Source organism: Dermacentor albipictus, unplaced genomic scaffold, assembly GCF_038994185.2.
Source record: "Dermacentor albipictus isolate Rhodes 1998 colony unplaced genomic scaffold, USDA_Dalb.pri_finalv2 scaffold_14, whole genome shotgun sequence".
NCBI lineage: Eukaryota > Metazoa > Arthropoda > Arachnida > Ixodida > Ixodidae > Dermacentor > Dermacentor albipictus.
Genome location: NW_027225568.1, coordinates 14,082,120 through 14,095,942, shown reverse-complemented (window position 1 = coordinate 14,095,942; position 13,823 = coordinate 14,082,120).

The following is a 13,823-nucleotide window of genomic DNA, read 5'->3' as shown; positions in this document are numbered from 1 at the left end:
GTTAAAGTTAGTCTACAGGAGTAACTGCAAAAGCAACCTTTAGTCCCTCCCAGTTAGTCCCTAGAGGACCAACAGTTAGTCTGTTAAGGTTAGTCCACAGGGAGTAACTGCAGGAGCAACTTTTAGTCCTTCCCAGTTAGTCCCTAGATTACCAACGGTTAGTCTGTTCAGGTTAGTCTACAGGGAGTAACTGCAGGAGCAACTTTTAGTCCATCCCAGTTAGTCCCTAGAGGATAAACAGTTAGTCCCCTTAGGTTAGTCCACAGAGAGTAACTGCAGGCGCAACATTTATTCCCTCCCAATTAGTTTCTAGAGGTTCAACGATTAGTCTGTTTAGGTTAGTCCGCAGGGACTAACTTTACGAGCAACTTTTAAGCCAGGGAGGACCAATGGTTGGGCTGGTTAAGTTAGCCCAGAGACTATCTGTTCGCCAATCTCTGGAGAAATCTTTTTCTTTCAAGTACTTCCACTAAACCAAACAGTTGTTCCCCCAAGATTAAATGTTGCCCACCATAAAGGTAATGGTTATACCACCTTAATGTTCTTCTAGAGGCTAACCGTTCAAACAGGAATGATTAACATTCAATCCGAAACACATATATAGTGTTTGGAATAAATCATACTTTTCAGTCATGCACCGAAATCACTTTTCCAATGATTCCAGGTTGCCATAGCTTTTCATGCAAAAACAATGATCGAACTCAAGTAACCCATGTTTATTTTTAATTAAATATTGCCACCATCATCTCGAGCCACAATTAACAAAACAAGTAAAAGGAATACTAGCATACAAATGCCAAGTCCTTGGTATACAGTAATGACATATAAATACAGAAGATAAAAAAAAATTGACTGAAAATATGCAGCAGTTCAAACAAAATAAAACAACTTCAAAGTATACAGCAGATGAAACGTGTCATAGCCAGAGTAAAATCATGAAAATAAAATTAAGTCAGGAGCAGTCACAGTCAAATATAAGTTAGAAGCACTCTACAATAAGTATGTAAAGACCTCACTTGTGTGAACAACAATGTCGATTGTGTGGCCGTCTATACATCCACGGCTTCTACTCGCACACTGGCACTATCAGCAAGACTACAAGGTGCACAAATAATTGCTCAGGAGTTGAGCACTTATTTGCGCAGGGCATAGAGGCTTTTGTTGCTTATCTGTAAGGTAGGGCTCGACCATACGCTGCACTTCTCTACTTATATGCCACTGCACTTATCACAGACTTATTTTCCTTAACTCCTTATTTTGCCCGAACAAGTGGATCTCTTTCTATACTTTCCGCAAACACTAAGTGACTGGAATAATCTCTTACTTGACTGCCTGTTGTCTACTGAACATTTTAATTCTAATGCTTGAATGACTTTCTACCCAGTTTCTTTTCTTTTTCCATTTCATTTGCTACTTGGCTCTTTGTTGCATTTATTTGTTCATTACATACCCTCAGCCTCGTATATAAGGATGTAGCAGGATTGGTACACAAATCCAACTACGACATATGGAAGAAAGCATGGATGATGTGCAAAATTTTGTTAATCACAGCACGAAATATTGCAGGCTTCTTCCCAAGCCCCAAAGAAAAGGACAATGACTTCGAAGTAATGCATGTAATGAACATGATTAATGTCAATGTAAGAAAAGCATCATCATCAGCAGCAGCCTATTTATGTCCTCTGCAGAACGAAGGCTCCTTCCTGCGATCTCCAATTACCCCTGTCCTGCGCCAACAGATTCCAACTAGCACCTGCAAATTTCTTAATTTCGTCGCACCACCTAGTTGTCAGCCATCCTCTTCCGCGCTTCCCTCCTCTTGGTACCCATTCTGTCAGCCTAAAGGTTCAACGGTTATCTAATCTGCGCATTACATGACCTGCCCAGCACCATTCTTTTCTCTTGATGTCTATTAGAATATCGTCTATACCTGTTTGCTCACTGATCTAAACCGCTCTCTTTGTATCTCTTACAGTTATGCCTAGAATTCTTCGTTCCATCGCTCTTTGCGCGGTCCTTAACTTGTTCTCAAGCTTTTTTGTCAGTCTCCAAGTCTCCACCCTATATGTCAGCACCAGTAAAATGCACCGATTGTATACTTTCCTTTTCGTTGATTACAGTAAGCTCCCACTCAGGAGCTCACGATGTCTGCCGTATGCGATCCAACCCATTTTTATTCTTCTGTGAATTTCCTTCTCATGGTCAGGGTTCTCTGTGATTAGTTCACCTAGGTAAACCTACTCCTTCGCAGACTATAGAGGCTGGCTTGTGATCTTGAACTCTTGTTCCCTTGCCTGGTTATTTATCATTATCTTTGTCTGCTGCATATTAATCTTCAGCCCCACTCTTACACTCTCCCTGTTAAGGTCCTCAACCATTTGTTGCAACTCGTCTGCAGTGTTGCTGAATAGAACAATGTCATTGGCAAATTGAAGGTTGCTGAGGTATTTGCCATCAATCCTTACTCCTAAACCTTCCCAGTTTAATAGCTTGAATACTTCTTCCAAGCACACAGTGAATAGAATTAGAGGGTCTCCTTGTCTGACCCCTTTCTTTATAGGTACCTTCCTACTTTTCTTGTGTAGAATTGGGTGCACAAATAATATTGCAAGCACAGTATGGATGGCAAGGTTGTAATCACAGCACTAAATATTGCTAGTTTCCCCCAAAGTCCATAAAAAAGGAGAGTGACTATGCGAACGCATTGAAATAATGCATATAATGAACATGATTAATGTCCAAGTAAAAAAAATGATGCACAAATACAACTACAACATAGTATTGCGAACACAGTATGGATGGCAAGATTCTGGTAATCACAGCACAACATGTTGCTCGTTTCTTCCAAAGTCAAAAAAAAGAAAAGGGGAGTGACGGTGCGAACACATTGAAATAATGCATGTAATGAACATAATTAATGTACAAGTAAATAAAATATTGGTGCACAAATACAACAACATAATGTTGCGAACACAGTAGGGGTGGCAATATTCTGTTAATCACAGCACAACATATTGCTAGTTTCCCCCAAAGTAAAAAAAAAAGGAGAGTGACGGTGTGAACACATTGAAATAATGCATGTAATGAAATAATAATAATAATATTTGGGGTTTTACGTGCCAAAACCACTTTCTGATTATGAGGCACGCCGTAGTGGAGGACTCCGGAAATTTTGACCAGCTGGGGTTCTTTAACGTGCACCTAAATCTAAGCACACGGGTGTTTTCGCAATTCGCCCCCATCGAAATGCGGCCGCCGTGGCCGGGATGTAATGAACATGTAATGCATGTAATGAACATGATTAATGTCCACGTAAATAAAATATTTGTGCACAAATACAACTACAACATAATATTGCAAACACAGTATGGATGGCAAGATTCTGGTAATCACAGCACAAGATATTGCTAGTTTCCCCAAAAGTAAAAAAAAAGGACGGTGAGGGTGCGAACGCTTTGATGTAATGCATGTAACAAACATTTTTAATGTAGGAGAAAAAAAGTGTTTGGTACACAAATACAATTACGACACATGGTTTCAAATATATTACAATGCTTCTGGTAATCACAGTACAAATATTGCGAGGGTCTCAGATATCGCCCCTCAAAAAAAGAAAAAGAAATGATGGTACATACACTTCTATTGCACACATTATATATTCCCACTTATGGGTAGTTTCAATGACTGACTACTTTCCTGTTGCATTGATCTTTGGCACTTGTAGCAATGTTATTTTGACTTGCTATTACTCAATTGATATCACTATATGTGTTACTGTATCATGCTTTGTATTGCACCTCCTGCTAGGGCCTTGTGGCCTGCAGCATTTCTATAAATAAATAACAATAATAAAGAAACATGGCGTCAAAAGTGAACTAGTGCTATCAGTGCTTATTCTAGTGCATCAACCATGAAGAAAACTCCTCCACCAGTGAAGTTTGACTCCAGCGGAAAAGCTGCAACTTCACGTTGTACTTAAAATTGACTAATACAGCAAGACCACCATCTGAATACTAAGTAGCTCTTATTTAGGCCGTTAGTGGCTCTTCACTGCACCAAACCCAGAATTTAAACGAACACTAAAGAGAAAAATGATTTCGCCAATATAGTAAATTATCATTCTACAATACCAAAACGTCACTCTTATAGGGAGAAGAGGGCTGGTAAACCGGAAAAGATGCAAAGAGGGAAGGGCAAGTGAGGCTGCCACCTTGAGGTTACTGCACCTGCTAGGGCCTAGTCAAATGCTTATAAATGAAAGTAAGCTAAATTGTGTTTTAAGTACCCACTGATCGATCATGGTAAGCTTTGAGAACTTTTGCTGAGCTGACATTGCCACATATGAAAAATAGCTTGAAATTTGTGTAGTTGCACTGGCGCTGAGGTTTCGGTGCAGTATCCAAGAAATGGAACTTTGGCCTTCATTTTCTCTTCTAACAATTAATCTAATATTGCAAGAATAACGAAAATAGTTATCGAACCACTTCGTCAGTGTAAATTGGTTTGTGTTCATTGTTTTATTCATCGCACCCATAAGGCTCTCAACTAAGGGTATTGCACAAGGGGGGACAATAATGAAAATACTAATGTGGCTTCGAAGAAGAGATTGCAATATCTGTACAACTGAATGTGTGTTACGAAAAATACTAAATGAAAGCTGAAAGAATAAGTGGGAACGGTGACCACGAAACATACAAAAAGTGGATTTAAAAAATTTTAGACAGTGATAGAAACAGGTGCAAACACTGATCAACACAAGCAAATATTATACACAAGAAAAAATTTGAATGCAAACAATAAGGCATACTTCAAAGCAGAAATTATACAATTCAATAAACTTCACAAAGAAAAAAAAGAAATGTAAGCAAGAAAAAAAGGCTATAAATGCAAGCAATGTCAATCACTAGAACCAACTGTCTTAAAAAAGAAGATGATGACCTTCCTGAGAAAGAGGAAAAAAATTAGTTAAAAATAATCGAACACACTTACTGGCAGTTTAGTGTCTCTTTAATATCCTGGTCAGATGGGCAAACTTAGGGCATCTTGAGTAAATTTAATTTACTTTGTTCAGTGTCACTTCAGCAGCAGGGTCCTACGTGGCAAACCAAAGTGCCATTCAGGAATAGTGAAAATGATGCTACAGTGAAATCTTAATATAATAAACTTCGTGGGACTACGATAAATTGTTCGTTAATATGAAAGGTCATTATAGCAAAAGCCCCAGAATTAACAATTCTGTGCATCAAGCCATAAGTGTGTAAGTTTTGAATGTGTGGGCCATCCACAAAAACTTGAGTTGGCCCTCTGCCTCTGCTGTTGCTATTTTCCATTGACTCGGCCACTATGTACCACCAAAGCACCGCGGCGCACATGAAAGAGACGCCGTCGACAAAGCCACAGACAATCTCCCAGTCGCCTCCAAAGCACAATGTTCTTTTTTCTTCTTCTTTTCTTTTTTGTCACTTTCATTGCCGCATGCGGTCACAAAACCTATTATGTCGTCACCTCCAGAAAGAACAAAAGAAAAAAAGGAAGAAAAATTGCCTCTACATGTTTTGTTTTTTTTCTTCCCATGCTGTCCTCAGGTATTTTGGAGCCCACACTGTGCTACTTTATGCACAGTTTCATTTGTTAGCCTAACACTACAGCTCCTGTGAAGGACAAACTGAAATTTAGGAGTCCCAGGATTTCTTCATATGACTTCATTGTACTGAGGCATTGTTAACCTGACACGGAAATTTAATAATAATTGTTGTCCTGAAAACTTCGGTGTTCTGAAGTTTGTAGTACTGAAATATTTTTAGATTGAAACTATAGGCAGTCAGCAGGGGATATCTGAAAAGCTTGTTAATGTGGTGCTCATAGTAACGAGATTTCACTGTATATGAAGCCATGAGGCTTGATATGATTCTCAGCATTTAATGCTTTACAAATAATTACTCTTCTCATGCAAAACATTCTGTGTTACAAGAACCTTTACAAAGAAGTATAGAAATGCTCCAATCTTGTTAACATGTCAGGGTGTCTACCAAGTTGACATTTACAAATTCCCTGAGCTTTCCAGGTTTTCCCCGAGTACCTTTGCAAATTTCCCTGAGCAACGCAGAACTATGTTTTATGTCAAGACGGGAAACCACGTCGCCCGATGCTGTCACTCTCTAGGAAGCGTGTGAAATTTTTTTTTTAAAAATGCCATAATCCAGTTTGAACACTAAGGAGTAGTGTTTATGTTATTCCAGAAGAGATTAGAAGGAAGGGGTTAGTAAAATGCACAGCAAATAAAATGTCTTTGAAAAAAATTGCAAAACCAGTCGGACATTCTCAAATACGCATAAAAAGGAGATGCGTACAGAAGCAAGTATTTTCGAATAAGAGCTATTTCTATTAACTGATAGCAAGCTCAGTGGTATGAGACCCAAACTTTGTTGCAGCGGGATTCAGCTGTAATAGTACTTTGGCCATCTCAAACACTATTAGCAAGAATTTAGACAAATCACCCCTCGCCAATCTTTTTAATGTGAAACATTCTTTGCCTCATTCTTGGTAGATTGAGCTATGTAGGCAGGCTCCTGTCTCGTCTAGCTTTCATAAAAAAAAATAATAATGTGCGACTGATGCGGGAATCGAACCTCTGCCATTGCGCGCCACAGCTGGGTACTCTAACCATCGGGCCACGATCACGCGCATGCTTCTCTTGTTCTAATGCCAGCCAGCTGTTCGAGAGACTTGGCACGTACACCCCATGTCACTTTGTCGTCATCTTTCCTTGTGACAGCTCATGCCTTGAGGCGCCACGCCCCGTCAGACTGCACCATCTCTAGGACTGGCCCACTTTGCCCATTACTTCTCTTGTAGCAGCCTACATTACTTAGAAACTGTGCAACGTTGTAAAGACTTCACGATAGCCCAAGTTAACCGCGTTTTTTAACATACACCGCATGAAATAGCCATAAGTACGTACGATAGTATAATACGTAGTTGCTGATGACGTCACAATACCGCATTCATCTCGCTTCCGCTCGTCCACTGCCTATGTAGAACCCGACAATCGCCATGTCGTAGGCTTGCCTTGAACGGCTCGCATGGAAATCATGCTATTGCCGTCATACAATCACCTACAATGTGGCTGCTGTCACGCTGCTTTTGTCGCACAGATACACTCACGGCCCACACGCACAACTACTCAATTTGCAGGAACTCCTTGGTCCACTTGGTATCATCTTGCAGAAACCCAAATGATAGTGGATAGCCAAGTACTTGCAGAATGTTTTGCGTAACAGATTCCTACAGTGCGTAGCATTCGCACAATTTTTTTAGTGTTAAAGGCACTTAAAGGAGAAACACTAAGTAATTATATCTTTCTTTAAATTGCATTACTCCGTCAGTTCAATTGCAATCAGAACTCTGCATAGACAAGTAATTCTGCCTGCCAACACCTATTTGTGATGGCAGGGAGAATTAAAGCGTGGCTGAATCACAAATTTGACTGAATTACCACTTTGGCTTAATTACAAATTTGGCTGAATTACAACTTTTGGCTGAATTGCAAAGGTTCTGCCAGATACTGATGCTTTGCAGTTCAGTCTTTGACTCTTACAAAATACATGGCAGCCCATCTTTAACGAGAAAATATTGAAATACAGGCACCATCAAAATATACGACGTCATGGCAAGATACTGCAGGAATTTCAAGGCTGTGCTGCCCCCTGTAGTATTTAGTTCTCACATTTTTATTTTTTGCTTACCAAACCTCTTCTCACAGTAATAATTACTTTGTTTGGTATTGGAGTAGTTAACTAGCACAGCTGAAACCATTTTTCTCTTTAAAAACACAATTTTTACAATCACAACGCAGCAAGTATCATACCACTTCGTGTGCATCTTGCTCCCGTCTCTGGGCAACACCATGGATGTCTCGTGGCTCTTCGCACAAAGGTTCATCTGAAACTATGTAAAGTGAAAAAAAAAGCATTACTACACGACAATAGGAGATCCAGTAAGGGGGTGTGAACCTGAACTGAGGAACGGTTAGGTGGAACCAAACTATTGATAGGTCGTGCTAGGGTGCTGGGATGGTGTGACAGTTGTTCTCCATCCTAGACACTTTGCAAACAACTTTGGTAGTTCAATAGGTGGCAGTAGTTCTCCCTAGCAGCTTTGCACATTCGCTATGGACAACTAAAAGAAGCTACACAATGTTGCTGCAGCTGGTCTGCATACAGAAGACAAAAAATACTAAAGGCACATGTTATTAGAGCGTCACAGATCCCATCAACAAAAAGAGGGGCAGAATATAGAAAAGTCTAATAACGAAATGAATTTCAATCGTGCATCCTCAAAAAAAGTAACTGCAAGGTGATACAAAATTTATCTCTCCTAAATAGGCCCAGCAACACTTCTGTTTGTACACAGAAGATAAACTTGCTTAGCCACTAGCTAATACTGTCATCAATATCACTTATTTATCTTTGCGCATGCACATGCCAGTAATGACCAGCAGCCTTACCGTTCTCCCTGAAAAGTGTACGATCATTAGTGCAGACTGTTGGGCCAGTTGGTGCATAATGTAGTGTTGTTAAGTAAATACGGGCAGGAAGAAACGAGTGTCTGTCCTGTACACTCAGTTTTTTTCCCCGCCCGTATTTGCACTTGATGACACTATATGTACGATCATTATAGTTAACCATTAGTACTAACATGTATGGAGCAAAAACTTTTAAGTGAAAGGAGAGTTTAAGAGAGAAGCTGCAGAAGAAGTTGAAGACCGTGCACAGAGAGATGGAATTAAAAAAATACAGGTGTAACATTAGGAGACGGAAAGACAGCGGTGTGGACCAGAGAGCAAAAGGGGGTAGCCAATGTTCTTGTTGACATTAAGAGGGAGAAATGTAACTGGGAAGGCCATGTAGTGCATAGGGAGTACAACTGGTGGTCTACCAGACTTGCAGAATGAATGCCAAGAGAACGGAAGTGTAAAACAGCAAGGAACTGTGAGGAAATTAGGAAATTTGAAGGGATACGATGTGGTCAGCTGGAGCAAGACAGAGGTCACCGGAGAGCACTAGGAAGGGCCTTCATTCAGCAGTAGACATAACAAGGCTGATGATGATGATAATCGTGATAATGCCCCCTGCAAGCCTACAATTTCACTGAAAAGGTTGCCTGATTTTTCTGAGATTTTAAAAATTCACACTTATCCCTCCTTTATTCGGGGTAAATACCATGGCTATGGGAAGGATTACTTTAGACATCAGCACGAAGCAATGGCTCTAACAAAAGCAGGGGCAGAGGATGGAGAAATATCATTACTGATGTGCTAGTGCCACCATCTGACGGTGAGCGACGCCGCTGATAACACGGTCCCCGAGACGAGCGGTTACAATTGAAAGTCGTGGTACACTACCTTACCATCACACTGATGCAAAGTTTGGCACCAAGACGGACGGAGCACTGTGGGCGACACTTGCTTAGGCACAGTGGCATGTATTTGAGTGGAGTTAGTACAATACGAAAAGAGTGGAAAGGCAGCAAGGCCATGACAGCAGGAGCATAATGTTGCCGACCACTCTACCCATACGAGGCACAATCAAAAGCTTTTTGCTAGAAAAGACTTGTCAGATAGATGACCCACAGATATTAGACACGTTCCACACCTTTCACAAAAGGCACTGCAAGGCCTCTTCACGTACTGACACACCAAGCACCCGTGCAACAGGGCACATTGTAAGCAACACCAAAGTGCACAAAAGGTAACACCAACCTTGAGATGAGGGCTCTGCCTTTATTCCCACCGGCTTCAACATGTCTCAGTGAAGCTGCAAACAGGCAGTGGGCTGTGTTCTCTTTCCGGATGCTAGAACAAAAATAACAGCATTGTCACCTCTTTCAAATCCAAGCACCAGAAAAGCATGGAAGCTAGTCAAACACTCATATTTATTAAAGCGAAGCTTTTTTTTTTTTGCTTCTTCCCCCTCCCCCTTTTATGGTTGTTGGCTGCAGCTGTTTTGCCAATTATACAACTTGGATCACTGGATATGTGAAAATTGTAGCACTGTGCAAATAGTAATTTTCAAAACCAAGTTGAGCACGAGTTGAGTAGTGCCAGAAGTGAATTGAACTGAATACTTTTCAAGCAGATAATTTTATAGTAATGAATAGTTGTTATCACAACTAACATAAAACAATGCTCACATCTCAGTTGTCGAGTTTCTGTCATTACACACAATACGTTATGAAGCGTTATTAAAAGCACGAATGGAGCAAACAAGTAGTTCCTTCACAAACACAGGGCTATTCAGGCATTGCAAATGATCGCTCTACAGACTGGTAAATATGGCTACCCATGTGATGTAGCCTCCTTCCCTATGCAACTTCTCATGTTTTAGTATGTCTATACTATGCCCACAGGGGTGAAAATTGACAGTACATTTGCTTCCTTTAAATGCTTACTTTGGCACAGTTGATATCTTGAAATATTACTAAAATATTCACATTTACAAATAGCGACCATTCAATTTGAAGACCCTATCGAATAGGACACTATCCGATTTCGTTATTCGAAAGTTTTGAATGCTCGCACAACCCTCGCAAATGGGCCTGTGAGCATTCTTAGCTCATCATGAAGAATGGGCGTGTTCAGAATAGACAAGCAGAACAAAAGTAGGGAAGTTGCCAAATGAGAGAGAAAAATTTATTTACAGAAGAGCAGAAAGGTTGGCCTTAGCTATAGCTTGCTCTGGCCTGCTACTCTAGACTGGGGCAGGAGAAAACTGAAGAAGTCAGCTACAAAGACGTGGTCAACAAAAGCAGCCGAGTGCGGACAAAGACGTGAAGTGACGAGACCCTGACCACACCATGCAATGAGCACGAAGCGTTGAGCTACAGAGAAGTGAAAACCTTTCTGTAAACATCAAAGAAAGCTTCACTTATCCCTGATTAACGCATGAAGTGGGAGCTGCCAGTTTTTGATGCATCGCATTATATGGTTGCCGGTCAAAAAATTCGTGTGAAGCCAAGCCCTCTTTCCCAATACAGGGCGAGCATGTGCACTTTAAGCTCATTGTGTGCACAGGTGATAGCTGCCATCCAGTGTATGGTGACAAATGACCCACTGTCCACGATCACAATAGGCATGCCAACGCAAAACATTCTACAAGCCCGTCTACTTTCACCGTTCCCCGTACACCATACGTAGAAAGGAGACACTAAACCTAAGCAAGAAATGCCTAGGTCTATACAAAAAGGGGGATAGCAGGCAGTATGGTATGACCTCGTAAGTACCCGACCAGTGAGAATGGAAGGTGAACTAATGGGGACCGAAAACAACAGGATGCACCACTCATGCATTAATTACGCATGCACACGTTGGTTATGCCACACCGGGCATCCCGCAAACAAATTAAGCAGAGCCTCCTTGAACGGGAACGGTCAAAGGTATGCGTAGCATTGTAGGGCAGTCGGCGTGTTGCGGAATCTGTATGCTCAGCAATGTAAATATGTGCATCTTTCTGCTCGTACTCCTTATGCATACAAAATTTTAAAATGCATACTACATCAGCGTAACTGCCCGCGATTCATTATCATGCATAACAAATTCCGCACCACGCTGACTGGCATTAAATGCTATGTATATTTTGTACAGTTCCCGCTTAGGGAGGTTCCTCTTTAATTTTTTGTACAACAGCAGTAAAATGCAGGTGGGTGCATTAGGTAAAGGGGCGTGCAGTGAACCAATCAATGGTGCAATGTTAATGAACAAGCACTAAATAGCACACAGCGATGCATAGAAACAGAAGATAAAAGTTAAATGTTAAATGTTAATGCGAATATACAGCAGCATACAAAAAGGAACGGTGGAAATATACATCAAAACCAGTGTATACAGTGACCAGAATTTCTACAACAGCTAATTCGAAAGAAGATGTACTTCTCGCTTCCTTTGTTTGTGCTCAGACTTTGCAGCTACATTGCATTTTTCTGCCTACATCCGTGAATGGAACTGTACATTTTCTTGCGTGTTTTATCCAGGAAAAAAAAAAGGAAAAGAGCGGGCACTAGTGTATGCACACCTCACTATACAAGAATTGAGCTCTTGGAGAGACATGAACTGGCTTCCTGGATGTCTGAAAACAGAAATCCAGATAAATGCAAGTGTTTCATTCTACAATGTGGACCAAAATATTTAGAACTTGTTACGAATATTGAGCAGCAACAAAGTACAGGTTAGCCCATAATTTTCTATTAAAGGTGCTGGAATAACAACGTTGGTCGATGCAAAAGCATAAAACAAATCCTCAAACAGTAACGACCGTAAACAACAAGCAGTGGCCCCTGGCACCGGCACGAGATTTTTGCTTGGAATTGGAGACAGTGTTGGCACTTGTGAACTACCAACAAACAAACCCAGGAAATGAAGCAGGACAGATGGCGGTTTCATTCACATATTGGTCTCAAAATTGTGCATTATCAAGGTCAGTGGCAGCATACATAACTAGTGCAAATTATCACAATTGTCTTGCCCTGTTGCGCAAATGCCACCATACTAATTCCAATTATTTTTGCTGCATCTGCAAAGTAACTCAAGCTGTTTAAATACTGTGAACAAAGAAAGAACAGATAATCCTTGTGTGTCTTCGAAGTCTAAACGCCAATTCTCTCTGCCCGGTATTATGGCAGAAAGACTTTTTATAGCTAGGGGAATGATAATAGAAGTAATCTATGCACTGCTGTTAAGCATGCGACTGAACGTGACCCAAGATTTTGCTGCAAGATAGTGCTTTGATAACGTTTCTATCTTGAAGTATGCGAGAACGAACAAATAAGCCTAGGTATGTCTAGGTCCTGGATTTGGCAAGATTCAGTCAACAATGTATGTTAAATCCTTTAGCCTTAAAAAGGGTGATGTTACCTCACATTCACTTTCTATTTTCTTGATTTATGCTTGAGATCTGGTACATATATCATCCCTTCCAGCTAAGCATGATGCAAGATAACAGTGACACGATATTTACAATGGCCACCGTTGAACACAATATACAAGCACAACATTGTGCGAAAAGAAAGAGGGCATTGGGACACTGAAACCCCAACTTCATTACTTTTATGCTCAATGAAAAGATTTGCGATTGTTGCAGGGGTCTTATCTAGATAAGGCTAGGCAGTACAATGTAAAACCCTCAACTAGACATTGTACAGCAGTGTGCAGTACATAATTCAATGTATTCAGAAATTATTTCACTCCAATGAAACAGCTCCACCTATAAGAGGTATTTCACATGGCAGGCCCTGTACGCCAGGACAGATGAAGTCGAGACAAGGAACGCGGCACAAGACCAGCCCGAGGTAAAATTTTGCAACACAAATAGTCTGTGCATATGTTACCCAGACAGTTGTCACAGATATCAATAAACAACACAAAGAGGTATCTTCTTTCCATAACAAACAACCACATTCCCAGATCGCAAAAACTTCTAATTAATGTCTTTAACCTTTGCCACGTGCTAAAGGACACAGTTTTGCTCTCCACAAATGAACAATACGGTAGGTGCAAGATAAACTGGAGTCAAATGCTGCACCCACTGATGTGTTTGCAGTGTACCATTGGTGTGACAGGTGATCAGCAATATGCGATTACTTTGCCTACACAGCTTGATTCTAATCAATTCGAACAACTTCCCCTGTTCACCCTGTTTCTTTCATGGATGATATTTTTACTTCTATTGTGGAGCACTCAATGATAAAGGAAAATGGCAACTGAGCAAGTCACTGGTCCCACCCACAGCTAGACATATATTTATGCAGAATGATGAGCAAAACGAGAACAA